Source organism: Hylobates moloch, unplaced genomic scaffold (genome assembly GCF_009828535.3).
Source record: "Hylobates moloch isolate HMO894 unplaced genomic scaffold, HMol_V3 SCAFFOLD_2, whole genome shotgun sequence".
In the NCBI taxonomy this organism is placed as follows: domain Eukaryota; kingdom Metazoa; phylum Chordata; class Mammalia; order Primates; family Hylobatidae; genus Hylobates; species Hylobates moloch.
The window spans coordinates 34,030,835-34,041,566 of NW_026652277.1; positions in this window are offsets into that span (position 1 = coordinate 34,030,835).

A 10,732-nucleotide genomic window follows, 5' to 3' on the forward strand; every position below is an offset into this window, starting at 1 on the left:
ACAGACCTTTTAAGCCTCGGTTTAATAAGTGTCTTCTTAAGAGCTCCTTTGCAGCTTCAAGTCTGCAGATCAGAAGTTCAACAAGGCTTCAGGGGTTCCTAGAAGCCTTGTTGCACAGTGGTTAAGAACTCATGCTCTGAGGTCAAGCATACTTGGATTCAAATCCCAGCTCTACTGCCTACTAGCTATGTGACTTTGAGCAAGTCACCCAAGCCCTCAGATTTTCAGTTTCTTCCACAGGAAAATGAGATAATGGTGCTTTCCTTACCAAACTGGTTAAGCATAAAATGAGAAAATGTATACGAATTCGTTAATACGGTGCCTAGTGCACACTGAAGTCTAAAAACCCTCAGCCATTATGATTACCAGAGCAGCAAGGGATGCTGAAGGCATTGGCATTGCGGCATAGACAACATAGTTTAAAGGAAAATGTATGGATTTTGGAGTTAAGAAACTCATATTCATTCATTCATTCAGCAAGATTTTACTAAGGGCCTATTATGTCCCTACTTCTGAAAACATGAGAACACTGTCCTGGCTTTCAAGAAGCAACAACACAAACACATCTAATTATAACACAGTGTGCTAAGTGCAATGGGAGATGTATGGATAGGGTATCATAAGTGCAAAGAGAAGGGGCACCCAACCAAGACTGGGGATAGGGAGTTAGGGAAGGTCCCTAAAGCAAGTGACAACTGAGCCAAGTTTTATAGGATAAATTATGTGTGAAGTGAAGGGCATCTACACAGAGAGGACCACATGAGCTCCGGCATGGAGGCAAGCAGCAGCAGAGTGTGAGGGGAACAAGAGGCAGATAGAGGAGGAGGCTAATATGTTAAGTGTTGTGAGCCAGCTAAGTGGCTGAGGAGGGCTAGACAGGTCTCAGAGAGGCCTTTTTTAATAGGCTGAGGAACTTGGAGTTTACCCTGTAGGCAATGGTTAACTATTAGAACATTTCTAGCAGCAGAACACCGTGTCCAGATTTGAGTTTTATGTAGTTCGTTCTGTTACATACACGGGAAATCGGTGTAACTGGGGAAAAAGTGAAAGAACAGGTAGGAGGCAACTGCAGTAAATGAATCAAGAAAGAGACAGTGTGAATCTGAATTAGGACATGGACATAAGGATGGAGGAGATGAGGCAGATTTTTAAGTATTTTTAGAAGAGTAAATTGGCAGGACATGATGAGTTATCAGATGTAGAAGTGCTAAGAAACAGAGAGGAGTCAGGGATGACTAGAAGCTTTTGACTTGGGGGCCTGGCTGGATGGCACACACACAAACTAGAAGGAGAGCTTGAAGTGGATGCTGTGCTGCTCTGCTTCAAGACAGAAGCCATCATTTCCCCTGCCTCCAGGAAGGATGGTTGCTGATGGCTCACAGCTGAGCCCTCTGTAGCCCAGGGGAGCTGCTTTGCTCAAGGTTATACTCCCTTGACAGAGGCAGCCCACATTCAATGGCTGATTGATGTAGGGACACAAAAGCCAGGCTGCTTTCCTTAATTCAGGAAAACTCTGATGGGCCATTCCAGCCCCAGAGCTCCAAGGGAGGAGCTGATAAATAGTGTCCCATTGATAAATGTCTTGTACACAGATATGTGCTTCAGAGTGTTTCTTAGAGGACCTAGACCTTAGATGGGAAGACATTCAAGTTTTGGGTGAATTGAGATGGATATATCCATAAGACTTTCAGGTTGAGGTATCCAGCTGGCTTTTAGATACCTAAACCTAAAGCTCCAGGGAGAACCATGATCTGGAAATACAAGATTTGGGAGTTATCAGCACACCAGTAGTATTTGTCTATAATCCTTTACCTGTAGTTTCCAAATTCAAAAGAAAATCTAAAAAGCAAAAGTTTTTTAAAAACTTATTTGGTGGCAAAGCCTGATCAGATTTGAGCCCCTTTGACTCCAAAATATGACCTGAACATATGAGAGGACTATTTGCAGCCCCTTTGAAAAGTCCTACTTAGTGTGACTATTTCTCTGTTTTGCTACAGAAATATCCATTTGTTTAACTATGGGTGTTGTCCCAAACTCTACTGGGACCAGTAGGTAATTTTTACTATATGTTATATTACCTTTCCAAAATCTAAAAATCCTAAACTCTGAAGCCATCTGGCTCCAAGAGTTTTTGATAAAAAATCTGTAATTGGGAGCATGAAAAAAATAAGATTACCTAGGGAGAAAGTGTAGACAAAATGCAAGCAATAGAGAGATAACAGCAGCATTTTGGACTAGACACAGGAAGGGTGACCAATCAAAGACAGAGAAGGAATATTCATAAGTTATGGCCAATCAGGAGAGTGCAGAGTCCTGGAGGCCTAGAGAACAGAGAGCCTTAAGGAGGAGGATGATCCATGGACTCAAGTACAACAGCAGGGGTCTAAGAGCTTGGAAGTAGAACTTATCCTCCAGAGTTGGCAACTGGTGGTTGATGGATGATCATGGTGAGAGCAGTTCCGACGAAAAGTGGGAAGAGAATGCAATACACTCCAATGCAGTGGATTGTGAAGTGAATGGGAAATGAGGAGAGAGATTATATAGTTGTTAGATGGAGAAGGGTATGTTGTTTTAGCTTGAAGAAAGCCTTGGGCATGTTTATAGGGAGACAGGGAGAAGCAAAGAATGAGATGCTGAAGATAAAGCAGAAAGTGAGGCAGGCTAATGAGATAAGATCCAGGGGGAGGCAGAGACAACTCAGGAGTGCATGAGGTTGGGATCCAAGTACAGATGGGGATGTTGGGGGCTGGTCTTGACCTGGAGGAGGAACTCCTTATCTTCTAAGATTGGGAGAAAATGGATCTGAAAGGGATTAGATAGAGAAAATGGATAGGTAGTGTAAACCAAGTATCTGAGATAGATCTCAATCAGTTTAGAGGTTTATTTTGCCAAGGTGAAGAACCATAGCCCATGACACAGCCTCCGGAGGTCCTGAGAACATGTGCCCAAGGTGGTTGGGCTACCACTTGGTTATATACATTTTTGTGAGACAGAAAGTTACAGGCAAAGACATAAATCAATATATTTAAGGTATACATTGGTTTGACTTGGAAAGGTGGGACATCTAGAAGTGGGGGCTTCCAGGTCACAGGTGGATTCAAAGGTTTCCTGATTGGCAATTGGTCCAAAGAATTAAGCTCTGCCTGAAGAATTGAAGTCAGCTTGAGTTAAGATAAAGGGATTTGTATCACTGATCATTAGAGAAATGCAAATCAAAACCATGATGAGATACCATCTCATGCCAGTCAAAATGGCAATTACTAAAAAGTCAAGAAACAACAGATGCTAGCAAGGCTGCAGAGAAATAGGAATGCTTTTACACTGTTGGTGGGAATGTAAATCAGTTCAACCATTGTGGAAGACAGTGTGGTGATTCCTCAAAGACCTAGACCAGAAACACCATTTGACCCAGCAATCCCATTACTGGGTATATACCCAAAGGAATATAAATCATTCTATTATAAAGATACATGCACTCATATATTTATTGCAACACTATTCACAAGAGCAAAGACATGGAATCAACCCAAATGCCCATCAATGATAGACTGGATAAGGAAAATGTTGTACATATACACCATGGAATACTACACAGCCATAAAAAGAGGTGAGTTCATGTCCTTTGCAGGAACATGGATGGAGCTGGAAGCCATTATCCTCAGTAAACTAATTCAGGAATAGAAAAACAAACACCACATGTTCTCACTCATAGTGAGAGCTGAACAATAACACATAGACACAGAAATGGGAATAACACACACTGGGGCCCGTGGGGTGGGGGAGAGCATCAGGAAAAGTAGCTAACACATGCTGGGCTTATTACTTAGATGATGGATTGATAGGTGCAGCAAACCACCATGGCCCACATTTACCTATGTAACAAACCTGCACATCCTGCACATTTACCCCAGAACTTTAAATAAATAAATAATTATCAGAAAACATTCCCTTGAACTCTTTGGAACAGGTCCTCTTTGATCTTATTACCCAGGTATTAAAAGTAGAAAAAGAGAAGCTGAGAGTATCCACCTAGACAACAGCAAACCTGGCTTATCTTTGTATCATTCTTAAGAACAATAAAAAGAACTACAACCCATAGAAAAAAAGATAAAGGGGGTTGTGGAAGCCAAGGTTCGTGTCATGTTTATGTCACCGCCAGGTAACAGGCTTCAGAGAGAATAGATGGTGAAGGTCTCTTATCAGATCTTAAAAAGGGATGGAAATTCTCTATAGAATGCAAGAATTTTCCCCACAAGAGACAGCTTTGCAGGGCCATTTCAAAGTATGTCAAAGAAATATATTGAGGGGCAAAATACTTTGATTTTTTTTTCAGGGCCTGCTATCTGCTGTGACAGACTGCCACAATTACTACTTGAGACTGTCACTATGACAGTTACTACTGTTACTACTTGAGACCGACATTACGAGAGTGAATGAAGGGGGACAAATGAACGCAGAAATTAAAACTTAAAACAAAAGAAACTGTTTTAAAGAAAGGGGCCAGGAGAAGAAGAGGGCTCCTTTCTTCTAGTGAGCAAAGGCAGCAGCCATGAGCTTCTACAGCCCTTCGTATTTATTGGGTAGAAAGAGCAGGGAGGAGGAGGTAACTATTGGTCAGCTGCTTGATTGATCACATTATTGCTAACAGGCTTCAGATGTGCCTAATCACAAGAAACACTTGTGCCTGGGTTGTGACTGCCCTCAGCATTCCTTCTGGGTGGCAGACAGTTTGTCTGTTTGCCAACATTCTGCATTTATGAGAACAGTTTGCTGTTTCCTCATATAGCCTCCAGTGGTATACAGAGTTGATCACGACCCTCACTCTTTCAGCCTCCAACAATCTGCTATGTGATGCTCTACAAGAGTCAGTTTGGAATTTTGTATCTTTTTGCTGCAAAGAGTCTTTTCCAGTCTTAAGGTCTCTGTTTTAATGTTAATTCTGGTCAGTTGCCTAAACTCCAAAGAGAGAAGTGTATAATGAGGCATGTCCAACTCCTCCCCTTCCTGTCATGGCCTGAACTAGTTTTTCAGTTTTCTTTAGGAGCCCTTTGGCCAAGAGGGGAGTCCATTCGGTCATTTGGGGGCTTAGAATTTTATTTTTGGTTTATAGCAGGAGAACATGAAGTTAAGGCTCATTGTCTGCTGACCTCCGTTTTCTCACTGAAGCAGATTAGCTCATCGGCTAAGAGTAAATGAGATGCAAGTTGAAAAGAGATTTGGGGAAAGAGGTGAAAGTTTGGTGTCAAGAGAGGGAGCTGACTAAAGAAAATTAGAAAGATGAACAATTGGTGGCCCAAAGTTAGAGAACACGCAGTGACATTGACATCACGGTGTGATTTTTTTCTTCCCCTAGCTCTCAGCTTGATGCACAGAGATGTTAATTAAACAAAATAAAATATCTAACCATTAAAAGTTGTCACAGAGAGAATTTAATGACAAAGAAAAATGCTTAAGATATTTGTGCCAGTTACTATTGGTACCTTCCTCAGAACCCCATGGCATTCATCTCTGTGCAGAGCTCTGTTGCTGAAAGGCTGCTTGCTGTGAAGACCTGAAACTCTCTGCCTGAGGCTTTCCACTGGCCAGCAGTATGCTAGAAATCAATGCCAGGGAACTTCTCCATTCCCAGGGCAATTAATGCTCCCTCTTCCCACTCCCCAGCCTGACCAATTATTAATGGGAAATTGATGGTTAAACACCTTAGTTTTCACAGCCTTCCATTGGGACAATTTGAGATATTTTTTATACTCAAAATTTTCTAGATTTCTCCAGCAGAACTCAGCTCCTGCTGCAACACAGTGCCAACTGGATTAACTACGTACAATTTATTGGCTTCCTTTCTGTGGTGATTTTTTTTTTAAAGGCTTCGAGTTCTACAGCGCTCCTCCTATAAAGTGGTAAGGTCTATGTCTCTTCCCTCATGGGCTTGCAACTGCTTTCATAAAAGAGGATGACAGAAGTGACACTGTATGATTTTCAAGGATAGACCATAAAAGGCCATTGGCTTCCATCTACTTCTCTTGGGCACTCACTCTTGGGGAAACTAGTCACGGAGTAAGAAGTCTGACTAAACAAGTTGCTATGCTGGGGTGCCCCATGCAAATATCTGGATCCCCTGCCAGCCATGGGAATGGCCATCTTGAACATCCAGTCCAATAGAGCTTTCAGATGCCTGCAGCCCTGGTGGACTTCTATAGCTGAGCCCTTCTTGAGTTCCTGATGCACAAAATCTTATGCAAAATAACACTGTGGTCATTTTGTATCACTCAGGAGTAATTTATTACACAGCTATAATGACTGTAACATTTCCCTTCCTTATATCTCTTTTCCACTTTCCTGCTGGTGTTTCCTGGGATGGTTTTAAAGATAAATTATGTGCTCTTGAATTTTTTTTTTTTTTTTTTTTTAGACAGGGTCTCACTCCAGTTGCCCAGGCTGTAATGCAGTGGCATGATCTCAGCTCACTGCAGCCTCAACCTCCCAGGCTCAGGTGATTCTCTCACCTCAGCCTCCCAAGTAGCTGGGACTACAAGCACACATGACCATGCCCGGTTAATTTTTTTGTATTTTTAATAGAGACGGCGTTTCACCATGTTGCCCAGGCTGGTCTCAAACTCCTGGACTCAAGCAATCTGCCCGCCTCAGCCTCCCAAAGTGCTGGGATTATAGGTGTGATTGCGCCCAGCCTGGAATCCTTATTTCAGAATTTGTTCCTGGAGAATTCAAACCGAGAAAAACTATGTTACAAAATAATAGTTATAATATAACCTCAAAAATGAAAAAATACTAGAGAAAAAATAAATATAAAAATGTTAACCCAGTTAATCTCTAAATTGGAAAAATAAGGTTGATTCTTACTTTTAATATTCTTTGTGTATATTTTCCAAAGGTATAAAATATGTATGTATTACTTTTATCAGAAAGTGGTTTTATGAAACATGAAAAAATCAGTAATATGAAAAGATTTTTCTATGAAATTAAAAAAATTTTTTTTTTGGCTTGAGTGTGTTTTTTTTTTATTATTATACTTTAGATTTTAGGGTACATGTGCACAATGTGCAGATTTGTTACATACGTATCCATGTGCCATGTTGGTTTGCTGCACCCATTAACTCGTCATTTAGCATTAGGTATATCTCCTAATGCTGTCTCTCTGCCCTCCCCCCAACCCACAACAGTCCCCGGAGTGTGATATTCCCCTTCCTGTGTCCATGAGTTCTCATTGTTCAATTCCCACCTATGAGTGAGAACATGCAGTGTTTGGTTTTTTGTCCTTGCGATAGTTTACTGAGAATGATGGTTTCCAGTTTCATCCATGTCCCTACAAAGGACATGAACTCATCATTTTTTATGGCTGCATAGTATTCCATGGTGTATATGTGCCACATTTTCTTAATCTAGTCTATCGTTGTTGGACATTTGGGTTGGTTCCAAGTCTTTGCTATTGTGGATAGTGCCGCAATAAACATACGTGTGCATGTGTCTTTATAGCAGCATGATTTATAGTCCTTTGGGTATATACCCAGTAATGGGATGGCTGGGTCAAATGGTATTTCTAGTTCTAGATCCCTGAGGAATCGCCACACTGACTTCCACAATGGTTGAACTAGTTTACAGTCCCACCAACAGTGTAAAAGTGTTCCTATTTCTCCACATCCTCTCCAGCACCTGTTGTTTCCTGACTTTTTAATGATGGCCATTCTAAATGGTGTGAGATGGTATCTCACTGTGGTTTTGATTTGCATTTCTCTGATGGCCAGTGATGATGAGTATTTTTTCATGTGTTTTTTGGCTGCATAAATGTCTTCTTTTGAGAAATGTCTCTTCATGTCCTTCTCCCAGTTTTTGATGGGTTTTGTTTTTTTTCTTGTAAATTTGTTTGAGTTCATTGTAGATTCTGGATATTAGCCCTTTGTCAGATGAGTAGGTTGCAAAAATTTTCTCCCATTCTGTAGGTTGCCTGTTCACTCTGATGGTAGTTTCTTTTGCTGTGCAGAAGCTCTTTAGTTTAATGAGATCCCATTTGTCAATTTTGGCTTTTGTTGCCATTGCTTTTGGTGTTTTAGACATGAAGTCCTTGCCCACGCCTATGTCCTGAATGGTATTGCCTAGGTTTTCTTGTAGGGTTTTATTGGTTTTAGGTCTAACATTTAAGTCTTTAATCCATCTTGAATTAATTTTTGTATAAGGTGTAAGGAAGGGATCCAGTTTCAGCTTTCTACATATGGCTAGCCAGTTTTCCCAGCACCATTTATTAAATAGGGAATCCTTTCCCCATTGCTTGTTTCTGTCAGGTTTGTCAAAGATCAGATAGTTGTAGATATGCGGCATCATTTCTGAGGGCTCTGTTCTGTTCCATTGATCTATGTCTCTGTTGTGGTACCAGTACCATGCTGTTTTGGTTACTGTAGCCTTGTAGTATAGTTTGAAGTCAGGTAGCGTGATGCCTCCAGCTTTGTTCTTTTGGCTTAAGATTGATTTGGCAATGATAGCTCTTTTTTGGTTCCATACGAACTTTAAAGTAGTTTTTTCCAATTCTGTGAAGAAAGTGATTGGTAGCTTGATGGGGATGGCATTGAATCTATAAATTACCTTGGACAGTATGGCCATTTTCACGATATTGATTCTTCCAACCCATGAGCATGGAATGTTCTTCTATTTGTTTGTATCCTCTTTTATTTCATTGAGCAGTGGTTTGTAGTTCTCCTTGAAGAGGTCCTTCACATCCCTTGTAAGTTGGATTCCTAGGTATTTTATTCTCTTGGAAGCAATTGTGAATGGGAGTTCACTCATGATTTGGCTCTCTGTTTGTCTGTGATTGGTGTACAAGAATGCTTGTGATTTTTGTACATTGATTTTGTATCCTGAGACTTTGCTGAAGTTGCTAATCAGCTTAAGGAGATTTTGGGCTGAGACAATGGGGTTTTCTAGATATACAGTCATGTCATCTGCAAACAGGGACAATTTGACTTCCTCTTTTCCTAATTGAATACCCTTTATTTCCTTCTCCTGCCTGATCGCTCTGGCCAGAACTTCCAGCACTATGTTGAATAGGAGTGGTGAGAGAGGGCATCCCTGTCTTGTGCCAGTTTTCAAAGGGAATGCTTCCAGTTTTTGCCCATTCAGTATGATATTGGCTGTGGGTTTGTCATAGATAGCTCTTATTATTTTGAGATACGTCCCATCAATACCGAATTTATTGAGAGGTTTTAGCAGGAAGGGTTGTTGAATTTTGTCAAAGGCCTTTTGTGCATCTATTGAGATAATCATGTGGTTTTTGTCATTGGTTCTGTTTATATGCTGGATTACATTTATTGATTTGCATATGTTGAACCAGCCTTGCATCCCAGGGATGAAGCCCACTTGATCATGGTGGATAAGCTTTTTGATGTGCTGCTGGGTTCGGTTTGCCAGTATTTTATTGAGGATTTTTGCATCAATGTTCATCAAGGATATTGGTCTGAAATTCTCTTTTTTGGTGATGTCTCTGCCAGGCTTTGGTATCAGGACGATGCTGGCTTCGTAAAATGTGTTAGGGAGGATTCCCTCTTTTTCTATTGATTGGAATAGTTTCAGAAGGAATGGTACCAGTTCCTCCTTGTACCTCTGGTAGAATTCGGCTGTGAATCCATCAGGTCCTGGACTCTTTTTGGTTGGCAAGCTATTGATTATTGCCACAATTTCAGAGCCTGTTATTGGTCTATTCAGAGATTCAACTTCTTCCTGGTTTAGTCTTGGGAGGGTGTATTTGTCAAGGAATTTATCCATTTCTTCTAGATTTTCTAGTTTATTTGCATAGAGATGTTTGTGGTATTCTCTGATTGTATTTCTGTGGGATCAGTGGTGATATCCCCTCTTTCATTTTTTATTGCATCTATTTGATTCTTCTCTCTTTTCTTCTTTATTAGTCTTGCTAGCGGTCTATCAATTTTGTTGATCTTTTCAAAAAACCAGCTCCTGGATTCATTAATTTTTTGAAGGGTTTTTTGTGTCTCTATTTCCTTCAGTTCTGCTCTGATTTTAGTTATTTCTAGCCTTCTTCTAGCTTTTGAATGTGTTTGCTCTTGCTTTTCTAGTTCTTTTAATTGTGATGTTAGGATGTCAATTTTGGATCTTTCCTGCTTGCTCTTGTGGGCATTTAGTGCTATAAATTTCCCTCTACACACTGCTTTGAATGTGTCCCAGAGATTCTGGTATGTTGTGTCTTTGTTCTCATTGGTTTCAAAGGACATCCTTATTTCTGCCTTCATTTCATTATGTACCCAATAGTCATTCAGGAGCAGGTTGTTCAGTTTCCATGTAGTTGAGTGGTTTTGAGTGAGTTTCTTAATCCTGAGTTCTAGTTTGATTGCACTGTGGTCTGAGAGACAGTTTGTTATAATTTCTGTTCTTTTCCATTTGTTGAGGAGAGCTTTACTTCCAACTATGTGGTCAATTTTGGAATAGGTGTGGTGTGGTGCTGAAAAGAATGTATATTCTGTTGATTTGGGGTGGAGAGTTCTGTAGATGTCTATTAGGTCCACTTTGTGTAGAGCTGAGTTCAATTCCTGGATATCCTTGTTAACTTTCTGTCTCGTTGATCTGTCTAATGTTGACAGTGGGGTGTTAAAATCTCCCATTATTATTGTGTGGGAGTTTAAGTCCCTTTGTAGGTCACTCAGGACTTGCTTTCTGAATCTGGGTGCTCCTGTATTGGGTGTATATATATTTGGGATAGTTAGCTCTTCTTATT